General features: G+C 44.7%; 1 long non-coding RNA gene across 1 annotated transcript in view; it reads right to left on the bottom strand.

Annotated features, from left to right (window-relative positions):
• The window catches only part of LOC309350911, a 533,003-nt gene that overhangs the window by 482,488 nt on the left and 36,397 nt on the right, over positions 1-14,118 (bottom strand). Inside the window, exon 2 of the long non-coding RNA XR_014160590.1 lies at positions 9,021-9,060. This is a non-coding gene — a long non-coding RNA (uncharacterized lncRNA). The remainder of the gene's footprint in view (positions 1-9,020; positions 9,061-14,118) is intronic.

Below are 14,118 nucleotides of genomic sequence, written 5' to 3' on the forward strand. Positions count from 1 at the left end.
TCCACAGACAGCTTTCCAGGTCATTTGGCCAGCAAGACTAAACCATTTCTGGTACATGGAGGACTGTGACGGAAGCCAGAGTGCACAGAAACTCCATTTGCCTTCCCACCACAGCTTTACCTATTTATCTACTTGCACTGGTGTGCTTTTGAACTGCTAGGTTGGCAGAAGCTGGGACAGAGCAACAGGAGCTCACCACCGTTGAGCAGATTCGAACTGCCAACCTTCCGATCGGCAAACCCAAGAGGCTCAGCGGTTTAGACCACATTAAAAGTGGCATATTGAGTTATTCTGGATGCCACTGCCCATTGCATGAGTATTTGTGATGTACCAGGAACGTCCTCAGGAGCGGTTCTGTCTAATCAACCAGCTGAGGTAATTCAGAATGTGGGCAGAGCATGGCCGTAGTACGTCTATTGAATCAGCAAGCAGCCTTTGAACGCTTTGTTTTGCAATTCTAGTTACTTCAAATTAGAGGCATTTGCATGGACGACAGAGATATGAGCGCCAGAGCCCCTGACATGGATTCAGGGAGCCGGTTTGATGGCTTGATGCATGAGTAGGCACCAAATTCAATTGTGGGGTGGCAGCCTGACCTTTGTAATGTGTTCTGAGAGAACATATGATTGCTGTCTGCACTTCAGAGCCACTGCTGTATGCTAATGTGAAACCAAAGAAGTTCTTCTCTCTCTCTCTCTAAACACTTGCTTTCATATCCAGTGCCTAATTCAATGCTGCTCAGTGTTGGCTTCAACATAAGCACTGCCTAGTCTCTTGCTTGTTCATTAAGAGACACTATCAAAGCTGCGAGCCATTCATTTCTCTCTCTTTTCGCGAAAATAATAATAATAACATTTGACCACTTCCTCAGTAGGGTGAGATTACTCGTAGGCTGAACATTTCTAGCAACAGCCACAGGCAAGGAGCTGGCTGTTTGAAATTAAAGGAAGACCATGATGTTGGTAAAACTATTAGACTTGGTGCTGTCAGAATGAATTTGCTATAATCTGTGATTCTTTCCAGTGTCAGTCTTAAAGTAACCATGTTAGAAATAATTGCCTGAATTAGATTAGCCACGTCCTTTTCAAATGTATGTGTGCTTTCTTTCCAGCTTCAACATGGCCATATATTCTCTTTCTTTGGCTCTTATCAATAGTTCATTCAATAATCTAGCAACTAAATTAGATGAAAGAATTCACTAATAAAACTTTGTGAATGGAGGTCAGTTTAACTCCTATGGAAGGAAAGCTTACCTGACCTTTAAAAGCTTACTTCCTCCCCCCAAAAAATAGCTTCCCCCACTCCTAGTGATTCAGAAAAAATGTGGTTTATACATGAGCTGTCAGCCTAAGCTGCCATGAATTATGGATTTTAGAGCTCATTAGGTGAGAGACAACATTTTAGAAAGTTATTAGAATAAGGCCCAAATCACGGCAAAATGATTTTTCCATACGGTTTTTGTAAGATGAAGCAGTCTTTTGAAAGACCCCTGTGGATTCCCATCATTATTTAGGTTTAAAGTGTACATTGAATCTGCACACATTAAAACACACAGAGTGAGAGAGATTCACATTGAAAAATTGTAAAGAAAGCTTCTGGTTATTTTTACACCTCAATTATGTAAACTGTGTTTCAGTCAGAGACTGACTATATCCAACCATAGTATTTATTGCTCAATATATTCTGAATGATGTTTTATTTCATTGGCTTTTATAGTGATACTGAAGGTGTCGTCTGAGTCAAAAAGGTTCCGGGAAAGAGAAGGAAATATAATTCAGATTACCTCTTAATGTCTCTCTATACATTCATTTCTGTGCCTGTACGTTAAAATATGAGTACCACTGTGTCTGTCCCATCTCAGAATAAAATGTAGAGATGGAAGAACTATCCAGAATGTAAATACATTTCCATGAGAAGAGATGGAAGAACTATCCAGAATGTAAATACATTTCCATGAGAAGAGACTCCTAAAATTTTTATGATGAAAAGGGAACCTCTTAACTGGGGTCTAATAGCAGTCTATAAAATCAGGAGAAAGTGAGGAGATAACTATTTCTGTTTGTAACACAAGAGAGAATTTTCACTTGCTTGAAAAACAACAGATATAAAACATGGAAATAGTTTTTTCTTTCTTTCTTTCCATAGAGCATATCAGGGGGTTCCCTTGAGCATGGTCCAAAGCCTCTAAAGGTAAAGGTAAAGGACCCCTGACAGTTAAGTCCAGTCGCGAACGACTCTGGGCTTGCGGCGCTCATCTCGCTTTACTGGCCGAGGGAGCCAACGTTTGTCCACAGACAGTTTTTCTGGGTCATGTGGCCAGCATGATTAAGCCGCTTCTGGCAAAACCAGAGCAGCACATGGAAATGCTGTTTACCTTCCCACCGAAGCGGTACCTATTTATCTACTTGCACTTTTGACGTGCTTTCGAACTGCTAGGTTGGCAGGAACTGGGACCGAGCAAAGGAAGCTCACCCCGTTGCGGGGGTTTAGACCACAGCGCCACCCGCATCCCACTCTAGCTGGTGCCAAATAATGTGTCAAGACTGTTGATGGGGACAGACGATTGCCAACACATAACTCTGGTACTCATAAGTCTTTCCATATGCTTCCAGGCCATGTTCAAGATTCCTGTTCAGTGGTACCTTGGGTTAAGTACTTAATTCGTTCCGGAGGTCTGTTCTTAACCTGAAACTGTTCTTAACCTGAAGCACCACTTTAGCTAATGGGGCCTCCTGCTGCCACCGTGCCGCCGGAGCACAATTTCGGTTCTCATCCTGAAGCAAAGTTCTTAACCTGAAGCACTATTTCTGGGTTAGTGGAGTCTGTAACCTGAAGCGTATGTAACCTGAAGTGGTTCAGTGGTACCTTGGGTTACATACGCTTCAGGTTACATATGCTTCAGGTTACAGACTCCGCTAACCCAGTGGCACGGCAGCAGTGGGAGGCCCCATTAGCTAAATTGGTGCTTCAGGTTAAGAACAGACCTCCGGAATGAATTAAGTACTTAACCTGAGGTACCACTGTAATTTAAAGCCATTTAGGGCTTTAGGGGTCTGGCTTTAGAGAATGGAGATGAGTTGTGAGAGCATGTGCAACCTTCTATGAACTCAGCCCTGTCACAATATCTAGTGGTGGCCATGCTCAGAACAACTCAGTTGAAATCAACGTGCTGAGGTAACTTCAGTCCATTTCAATGAGTCGACTTAGTTGGGTATCACACCCATGTATATTACCTCTGAAGCTCTGCTGTTGCTGCTAAGTGCCACCTTTCTCTGGTTCTATAAAACAACAACAGCACGTTATTCAGGTTACATTCTTCTGAAGCAACAATCTTATAAAACTTAGCCACAAAAGCTGTAAAAGTCTCCGACAGCCAGTTTAGCTCTGGAAGAACATTCTGTTTTGTTTGCTAGTGTCACTTTTCACACATAACCACAAGATCTCCTGGGAAGCCCTTGATCTCCATGTTTTCTGCAAACATGAGCTGACCCTATCAAGGGCTTATAACAAAAAAAAAAAAAATCTACTCAGGTAAATTAACGACTTGAGTAACATTAGTGCTGTGTTGGCTCACGTGTCATCGCAAAACACCGAAGAGTTGAACTTGCAAGCGCACCAGGCAATAAGGAAGTGGGACATTTCTGTATTTCAAGGAGGTTTTTATGCATGGAAATTACACCTTTCGCGAGGTTCTCATGAAATGCTAGTGAAGAGGAAACCCCACTCCAAGCCAAAAAAAAAGCTTCTTAAAAGAAAGGTGATCTATTATGCTTCTCTTATGGTTTGGCAACAAAAGAAGGATCAGCCTTCCTTCCCAAAAAAAAGCTGGGAAGCGGATATATTTAGTGTGGAATTTGAAAAACCTGGGTTGGAGAAAGATATCAGATAGCCACCTTTATCTGCAAAATACTCGGATATCAGTTCTTAACTTACCTGAGATAAGGAAAAGGAAGGAAGGAATTGCACATTCTTTGTAACCTGTTGACTAGATAGGAGTGTCTTAAATGCAGGGATGTGCCAAATATTCACCACTTTTATTTCAGGTGAAAAATAGATTTATTTATTGATTTTGAGGTAGAAGTTTTCCTTCCTTCCTTCCTTCCTTCCTTCCTTCCTTCCTTCTTCCTCCCCCCTTTTCTCCAGACATCCTTTTTTATTGTGTACATATGATGGTTTGCGCTCATGGTGGTTATACGTGATCTCACTTTCAATGCTATTTGTACCTGCAAACATTTTGCGATAGGCTTAACTGCTTCATTTCCAATCAGTGCATGTCCCATAACTTGCTGCTGAAATTCCGTAAATTTTCATATCATAAGTTCCCCAAGGTTTATTAATTTGTTGTTTTAAAAGATTTATACCTCACTTAAAACAAGAGGTTGGTGTGAAACGGTATAAAATACTCATTTAAAATAGTGATAAAAATGGTTATTGGAACAGTAGACATAAAATGGTCAAACTACAGAGAAAATCAACAGATTTCAAAAATGAGTGTGCATAATAAAATTACAGTTAAAGGTAACATTGTGGTTATCAATAACCATGCTCTTTGCAGTTAAGGGCCTGTTTTAGGAAGAATATAAATAGTGAAACATTGCCAAATAAGAAAAGAGCTGAAATGTGCTTTCCAAAGATGTTACTGATATGTGTGGTTCTTTCTCCTCCAAGACAATGGGATGCTGTTGTAAAGCACGGAGCACTGTGGGATTTGAACCCATGGCCAAACTGCTGTGCTACAGTGTCAGGGCTGCAGGTCAGCCTGGAGAATCAGAGATGAGCAATGAAGTTGATTCTTTAGTCGAGGAAACAAAATACAGAGACTGGCCCCAGTGAAGCAGTTGCCAGAACTGATGGTCTGGGCCTCCTACTTCCCTCTAAGTCTCCTCCCCATCCAACTTTCCCCCTGCAGTCTTAAACTTTGCCAGGTAGCCCCCCAAAAAACCTCTGGGCTCATTATTCTGCTACATGCAAAAGTCTCTGAGTCCTTCATTACCGGGAAGGCCCTCTGCCTAACCAGTAGTCTCTGTAGCCTCACTTCTCACAGTGAGAGAACTGCCAGAAGGCCCTCAGAGCTGGACCTCAGTGTCCAGGCAGAACGATGGCGGTGGAGACGCTCCTTCAGGTATTCTGGGCCCAGGCCGTTTAGGGCTTTGAACTGTAGGACCAGCAGGTTCCTGTTGCAGCCTCAGCCCCCAGCTCCTCCTCAGCTTCCTGTCCTGCATCTGCAGTGCTTTCTGTGTCTTCTTCCTCTCTCACACTCAAGCCTGTGGCTTGTTCAGCATGCAACCATTGTGCCCCCCCCCCCGCCTTCATCCTCTGACCTGTCCTCCATGTTCCACCCACCCTGGCTCTCAGCCTTCCTCTTCTGAGGCTTCCCTAGGTAGGCTTCTCCAGGTAGAGTGTCCCACCACTCTTCATAGTCCAGCCAGTCCCTGACATACAACAAAGGTGTGCTGTGGCACCACAGAGTACCAGAAAATAGCATAGATGTGGTGGATTTATTTATTTATTTATTTATTTATTTATTTATTTATTTATATTTCATTTCATTTCTATACCATCCTATACCCGAAGGTCTCAGGACAGTTCACATAAAATATAAAATACAGTGGTACCTTGGGTTACATACACTTCAGGTTACAGACTCCCCTAACCCAGAAATAGTACCTCGGGTTAACAACTTTGCTTCAGGATGAGAACAGAAATCGTGCTCCGGCGGCACGGCAGCAGCAGGAGGCCCCATTAGCTAAAGTGGTGCTTCAGGTTAAGAATAGTTTCAGGTTAAAATCGGACCTCCAGAACGAATTAAGTACTTAACCTGAGGTACCACTGTACTTAAAAAAGTAAAGGACCCCTGACAGTGAAGTCCAGTCGTGAACGACTCTGGGGTTGCGGCGCTCATCTCGCTTTACAGGCCGAGGGAACCAATGTTTGTCTGCAGGCAGTTTTTCCGGGTCATGTGGCTAGCATGACTAAGCCGCTTCTGGCGAAACCAGAGCAGTGCACGGAAACACCGTTTACCTTCCCACCGGAGCAGTACCTATTTATCTACTTGCACTTTTGACGTGCTTTCGAACTGCTTGGTTGGCAGGAGCTGGGACCGAACGGGAGCTCACCCCATCGCGGGGATTTGAACCGCCAGCCTTCCGGTTAGCAAGCCCAAGCCTCAGTGGTTTACACCACAGCGCCACCAGCATCCCATAAAACACATACAAAATACATAAAAACAAAACAAAACCAGCAACCCAATTAAAAAAAAAACCCAAAAGAGCCTGCATTTTTAAACAGGGTATAGGATGTAGATCAAGTCAGGCAAAGGCCTGGTTGAAAAGGAATGTTTTTGCCTGGTGCCTAAAGTGAAGGCGTCAGGCGAACTTCCCTGGGAAGAGCATTCCACATATGGGGAGCCACTGCAGAGAAGGCCCCGTTCTCGTGTTGCCACCCTCCGGACCTCTTGAGGAGGAGACACATGAAGGAGGGTCTCCAAAGATGATCTCAGGGTCCAGGTAGGTTCATATGGGAAGAGACAGAGGTATTGCAGTCCTGGATGCAGCTCTAGGCCTAAGAAATCACACATGTGCCTGCCATAATGTGCTTGAGAAATAACACAAGACCCAGGTGAATGTACCTAGGAAGATGCACAGGAATCATCTGATCTCTGTGAACCTTCCTCTTTTGCCTCTCCTTCTAAAGAGTAGAAGGAAATTATGCACCACACAGATTTTGCACATGGTGTTTGCTTGAACCAGAAGTTACATTTAGTGACAGGTGTGCACATTGCTGAGGCTGGCACACTTTCAACTACATATAAGCTGTATCTGCAGCCATCAGGAGCAAAGCCAACCCTAATTTGCATGCACAATAATTAGTAGGTACAGTCCTTAGAGTAGAGACTGCACCACCTCAATTTTCACATTTGGTTGTGGCTGAAACAGGCCATTTCAAAAACTGTAGCTCTTGCAAGAAAAGGAAAAAAACTGAGTGAAAACGGCTTTTCACCTGGCATGTACATTTTTCAGGTGGGAACAGCTTAATACAAATTACCAATGTGAACACTGATGCAGTCCCACCCCCACTCCAAGAGGACTGTGCCACCGTATCATTGCATCTATTAAGTCGCTGAAAACAACAACAACAACAACAACAACAACAACAACAACAATTTATTTCTACCCCACCATCTGGCTGGGCCTCCCCAGCCACTCTGGGAGGCTTCCAACAAAGATTAAAAATACATTAAAATGTCACACATTAAAAACTTCCCTGGACAGGGTTGCCTTCAGATGACTTCTAAATCTCTTTGACATCTGATGCGAGGGCGTTCCACAGGGCGGGTGCCACCACTGAGAAGGCCTTTTGCCTGGTTCCCCATCGCCTCATTTCTCGCAGTGAGGGAACCGCCAGAAGGCCCTCTGTGCTGGACCTCAGTGTCCAGGCAGAACAATGGGAGTGGAGATGCTTCTTCAGGTTTACTGGGCCGAGGCCGTTTAGGGCTTTAAAGGTCAAAACCAACACTTTGAATTGTGCTTGGAAACGTAACTGGCATCTCCAGGAAGACCTGGGGAGGACTCCTGCCTGAAAGTGAAACCCAGGACAGTTAAGGAGCCAATAGAGGTCTTCCAGGACCGGTGTTATATGGTCTCGGCAGCCACCCCCAGTCACCAGTCTAGCTGCCACATTCTGGATTAGTTGCAGTTTCTGGGTCACCTTCAAAGGGAGTCCCACGTAGAGCACATTGCAGTAGTCCAATCGGGAGATAACTAGAGCATGCACCACTCTGATGAGACAGTCTGCGGGCAGGTAGGGTCTCAGCCTGCATACCAGATGGAGCTGGTAGACAGCTGCCCTGGATACAGAACTGACCTGCGCCTCCTGAATGGGCACAGTTACCCCATTCAGGACCAGGGAGTCCTCCACACCAGCCCGCCCCCTGTCCCCCAAGAACAGTACTTCTGTCTTAACAGGATTCAACCTCAATCCATTAGCCATCGTCCATATAGATGACTAACTCCTTGACAACTCAAATACTGTCATACATGGGGGGAGGGAGCATGTTCCTACTTTAATTGCAGAAGTGAAGATTTAAAACAAACAAAGAGGAAGAGATTCTAATGGACTCCAAGTTACTTTTAATGTGCGGCATATTTTATTGACTTGCATTTTAAATGTTAGGCTGTTCCCTGTGTCCTCATATGACTTTTGGCTCGAGCAAAATTAACTCCAGAAGTAAAGGATATGCCTGCTGAGATCACTTCCTGCTCCAGTCTGTTTCTTGGCTGGGAAACTAGCTTTGCTTGTTCATGCTGGAAAACATTTACAATGGAGAGGTTGTAGTGTACTGGCAGTGTTACTCTAGGACATGAACACAAATATAAATAGCCATTTGAATACTGTTAGGCTGTGCGATAGGAGTCTGCAGAATTGGCCCAGGAAATCCCCCACTCCCTGTGTCCAAACTCCATGTTATGATTACTGTACTGTAACTAGTATTATTGGAAGTGGTTCACGTTCTGAGGAGGGAATACCACCATCCGAATCTTCGGAAGAAAGCCAACTTTCTGCCCTCTTAAAGTTGCCGAATCCTAAACCACGCAAATAACACGGGTGCATTTTATGGAACAATGTCGATCCTTTCTGAAAGCAACCATTGATTTAAGATCTCCACCCTGGCAGAAGCTTTACATTTCAAGTTCTTCAGCTCTTTGCCTCTCCCCTTTGGAGCTGAGCACCGACTTGGCCCTAAGTTCGGTCTGTGGGGGGAAACCCTCTCTGGCAAAGCAAGGCTGCACATACAAACAAACCATTTGGAGACTGACTGAGGCAAATTCAATGTGCTCTTTAAGCACATCCACTTATCCAGCTCTGATGCAAGCTCTGTTTTCTTTTAATGGTTCTTTTGGTGGGTTGAGATGGGGCAGGGAAGTTCCAGCTGTAGGTTCCAGCTGTAGAAAGAGTCCATACTCAATTTGCTTATTTATATTATTATTATTATTATTATTATTATTATTATTAATTTATACCCCACCCATCTGGCTGAGTCTCCCCAGCCACTCTGGGCGGCTCCCAATCAAGTGTTAAAAACAGTACTGTACAGCGTTAAATATTAAAAACTTCCCTAAACAGGGCTGCCTTCAGATGTCTTTTAAAGATAGGATAGCTGCTTATTTCCTTCACATCTGAAGGGAAGGTGTTCCACAGGGTGGGCGCCACTACTGAGAAGGCCCTCTGTCTGGTTCCCTGTAACCTCACTTCTCGCAATGAGGGAACCGCCAGAAGGCCCTCAGTGCTGGATCTCAGTGTCCGGGCTGAACGATGGGGGAGGAGACGCTCCTTCAGGTATACAGGACAGAGGCTGTTTAGGGCTTTAAAGGTCAGCACCTACACTTTGAAAAGCCAATGCAGATCTCTCAGAACCAGTGTTATATGGTCCCGGCGGCTACTCCCAGTCACCAGTCTAGCTGCCGCATTCTGGATTAATTGCAGTTTCCGGGTCACCTTCAAAGGTAGCCCCACGTAGAACACATTGCAGTAGTCCAAGCGGGAGATAACTAGAGCATGCACCACTCTGGCGAGACAGTCTGCGGGCAGGTAGGGTCTCAGCCTGCGTACCAGGTGGAGCTGGTAGACAGCCGCCCTGGACACAGAATTAACCTGTACCTCCATGAACAGCTGTCAGTCCAAAATGACTCCCAGGCTGCGCACCCGGTCCTTCAGGGGCACAGTTGCCCCATTCAGGACCAGGGAATCCCCCACACCCACCCGCCCCCTGCCCCCCCGAAACAGTACTTCTGTCTTGTCAGGATTCAACGTCAATTATTAAATTTATGTACCGCCCTTCATCAAAAGATCTCAGAGTGGATCACAGAATAAAATTCAAGATAAAACTCCAGTAAATAATTAAACCAAAACAACAAAAACAATAACCCCCCTTCCCACAAATATATTTAAAAGACTGTAGGGTATGAATCAGCCAGAGGCCTGATTGAAGAGGAATGTTCTTGCCTGATGCCTGAAATATATAATGAAGGTGCCAGGCAAACCTCCCTAGGAAAAGCATTCCACAAGGGCAGAGCCACTACAGAAAAGGCTCATTCTCGTGTTGCCACCCTCCAGACTTCACACGGAAGAGGCACAAGAAAGGCCTCAGATGATGAATGCAGAGTACGGCATGGCTTATATCAGCAGTTCTCAACCTGTGGGTGACTAGACCTAACGGTCAGGGGTACCTTTACCTTTTATGATTTAGAAGGCTTGGGTTGTCCAATGGGAGAATAACAGCTCAGGACTGCAAAACCTCAAGGTCCGCCTCTCATCATATAAACCAGCCTTTCTGAACCTGTGGGTCCCCAGATGTTGTTGGACTACAACTCCCATCATCCCTGAGCTCTGCTAGCTAGGGATGATGGGAGTTGTAGTCCAACAACATCTGGGGACCCACAGGTTCAGAAAGGCTGGTTTATATGATGAGAGGCGGACCTTGAGGTTTTGCAGTCCTGAGCTGTTATTCTCCCATTGGACAACCCAAGCCTTCTAAATCATAAAAGGTAAAGGTACCCCTGACCGTTAGGTCTAGTCATGGACGACTCTGCGGTTGCGGCACTCATCTTGCTCTATAGGCCAAGGGAGCCGGCATTTGTCCACAGAGAGCTTCTGGGTCATGTGGCCAGCATGACTAAGCTGCTTCTGGCGAACCAGAGCAGTGCACGGAAATGCCGTTTACCTTCCCGTCGGAGCGGTTCCTATTTATCTACTTGCACTTTGACATGCTTTCGAACTGCTAGGTGGGCAGGAGCTGGGACAGAGCAACGGGAGCTCACCCCGTTGCGGGGATTAGAACCGCTGATCTTCTGATGGGCAAGCCATAGGCTCAGTGGTTTAGACCACAGCGCCACCCGCATCACACTTCTAAATCATACTCTTAAGTAAAGATGGATGAATATAGCTAAACCTCATATAAACAGTATAGATAGATAGATAGATAGATAGATAGATAGATAGATAGATAGATATAGATATAGATATAGATATTGTGTGTGTGTGTATGCAATGGTACCTCAGGTTACATACGCGTCAGGTTACATACACTTCAGGTCACAGACTCCGCTAACCCAGAGCTATTACCTCGGGTTAAGAACTTTGCTTCAGGATGAGAACAGAAATCGTGCTCCGGCGGCGCAGGGGCAGCAGGAGGCCCCATTAGCTAAAGTGATGCTTCAGGTTAAGAACAGTTTCAGGTTAAGAACGGACCTCCGGAACGAATTAAGTGTCACCTATCCAACATGCGACATAGAAACAAGATTCCAAGGAATCTCTTGGACTTCCCTCCTCCCCTTTGTGGATCCTAATGTTAATCATTTCCTCCTGTGTCTTTTATAATAATCCAAATCTTTTACCCCTCTGTTGTGTCCAAAATTCACCATTAAAGGACAAGTGTTATTCCAATCCTACTAAGGATTTTAACTGTTTACAATGGTCTCTAAGCTAAATTATAAATTTTTCCCATTCCTTATTAAAATTTTGGTCTTCCTGTTTTCTGATTCTTCCAGTCATTTTTAGCCATTTTGGCATAATCCATCAACTTTTGGGTGGAATCTGCCATTCTTCTCTGCCAGGGACTTTATCTCCTTTCCATCTCTGGGCCAGTAACATCTGCACAGCTATGGTCGCATACATAAATAGTCTTTTCTGCTCCCTTGGGATTTCGGCACTACATTCGGCACCCGGTGGAGTACAGGATCAGGTTTAAGGTGCTGGTTTTAACCTTTAAAGCCCTACACAGCCTAGGACCCTCGTACCTACGGGACCGCCTCTCCTGGTATGTCCCACAGAGGAACTTACGGTCTTCAAACAAAAACATATTGGAGGTCCCAGGCCACAGAGAAGTTAGGCTGGCCTCAACCAGAGCCAGGGCTTTTTCGGCTGTGGCTCCAATCTGGTGGAACACTCTGTCACAAGACACTAGGGCCGTGTGGGACTTGACATCTTTCCGCAGGGCCTGCAAGACAGAGCTGTTCCACCAAGTCTTTGGCCAGGGCACAGCCTGACTCCCTCCTTTGGCAATCTTCACAGAACTCTAGCCCAATGGTTGCCATCAATTTGATTTGAATTAATTTTATAATGAAATGATTTTAGAATGTTGTATTATTTTATTGTTGCTAGCCGCCCTGCGCCTGGCTTCAGCTGGGGAGGGCGGGATATAAATAAAATATTATTATTATTATTATTATTATTATTATTATTATTATTATTAGCCTTGCCACATTTGGACAGAAATAGTTTGCTAAGGATCAAGGCGGCAGGCCAATCAGGGCTATGCGGCCACAGTGGCAGGAGCAATGGACTGTTTACATCCATGTGGCCCCACCTTTCATGCCTTCTCACTTCTTTTCCTCCTGGTAAGTGGAAGCAACAGCCTTGCAGGGTAGTGAACCTTCTGCCTTTAGAACTTTGTGAATCCTGTCCACACAATGCTGCATTAATCTTTCCCAGTTTCCCCACTGAACCCAAAGGAACTCATTCCTTAGATCCTTGCTTGGATAGGTAGCTATAACCCACCCCCCAACACACACACACACACACACACACTTTAATCATTAGCCTAAATTACTATGCAGCTGGGAAATTAATACACTTTTAACTATTTTAAACTGGTGGGAGTTTTAGGAGGGTGCCATTTAAGGCTCAGTAATATATATGCTTTATTGGCTAGTAGCAGTTTGGTTAATTATTTTTTATTTGCCAGTTATTTCTGTTAGTTCATTATTTTTATTTGCCAGTTATTACTTTTAGTTGGTTATTTTTATTTGCCAATTATTTCTGTTCGCTAATTATTCTTGTGTAATTGCTGCCATCTTTATATCCCTTTGTAATGCCATGTCGTTTAGTTCCTATTGTTTCTCAGCTTTTGTTCATGTCTCCCTCGTTCTATCGTTCTACGTATCTCACATTTTACTTTCCCCTTACAGTAGTACCTCGGGTTAAGAACTTAATTCGTTCCGGAGGTCCGTTCTTAACCTGAAACTGTTCTTAACCTGAGACACCACTTTAGCTAATGGGGCCTCCTGCTGCTGCCGCACCACCACATCTCAATTTCTGTTCTCATCCTGAAGCAAAGTTCTTAACCTGAGGTACTATTTCTGGGTTAGCGGGGTCTGTAACCTGAAGCATCTGTAACCTGAGGTACCAAGATAAATTATAATTCCCGCCCCCCCCCCATTCTTTATTAGTTTTGGTCTTTCTGATTCCTGAGCTTTCCAGTCAGTTTCGCCATTTCGGTGTAGTCCAACCATTCAATTTGCCCTTCTTCTCTAGTAGGAACTTTATCTTCTTTCCATCTCTGGGCATAAGGTTTATCATGTTTATCATGCGCCTCTTAGCCTTCACTTGACATTATTATGTAATATGGACGTAATATTTCAAAGGAGCATGATTTGCAGTAAGTGCTCCCCTTGTCTCCCGGACGCTGTCCAAATTCACTGCAACAACTTGGGTCAAGTTTACCTGAGGTTACTCCCCAGCTTCCCCTATTTGACTCCCGCAATGCATCACTTCAGTATTCTTTTAAAAAGAAATGGCTGTGAGTTATCAGAGTTCATTCCAGGTCAGTCACAAAACAAGGTGGTCAGAATGACATTGGCTGCAGGCTGGCTGAGAAGTAACCTAGAATGTCTCACACAGCAAGCCGATGTGAGGAGGAAATTCTGTTCGGAACCATCCCTGAGAAGTCAATATGTTAAATTTCAAACTAGGTCAGCCTGACATGGGTTGTGATTGCGCATGAGGAGGAATAGAAAAGTTATATTTGCTCTAAGCATATAAATCGATTGTTCCTTAGAAGGCCTATGGGATACTCTGTTGTTCCTGTGGAAGAGTTTTGCATTATGCTTACGGCAAATTTTCTACAACAGGTGTTTCCACATCCACACCTGTGCAAGAGGAACAGCCTGTAGCCATCCTATAATTTCTCAACCTTCGATCCACTTTCACCAGAGCTATGTGCTCTCCAGGGACGCGGGTGGCGCTGTGGGTAAAACCTCAGCGCCTAGGGCTTGCCGATCGCATGGTCGGCAGTTCGAATCCCCGCGGCGGGGTGAGCTCCCATCGTTCGGTCCCAGCTCC

This window comes from Podarcis erhardii (genome assembly GCF_964252035.2).
Source record: "Podarcis erhardii genome assembly, chromosome: 10".
Taxonomy (NCBI): Eukaryota; Metazoa; Chordata; class Lepidosauria; order Squamata; family Lacertidae; genus Podarcis; species Podarcis erhardii.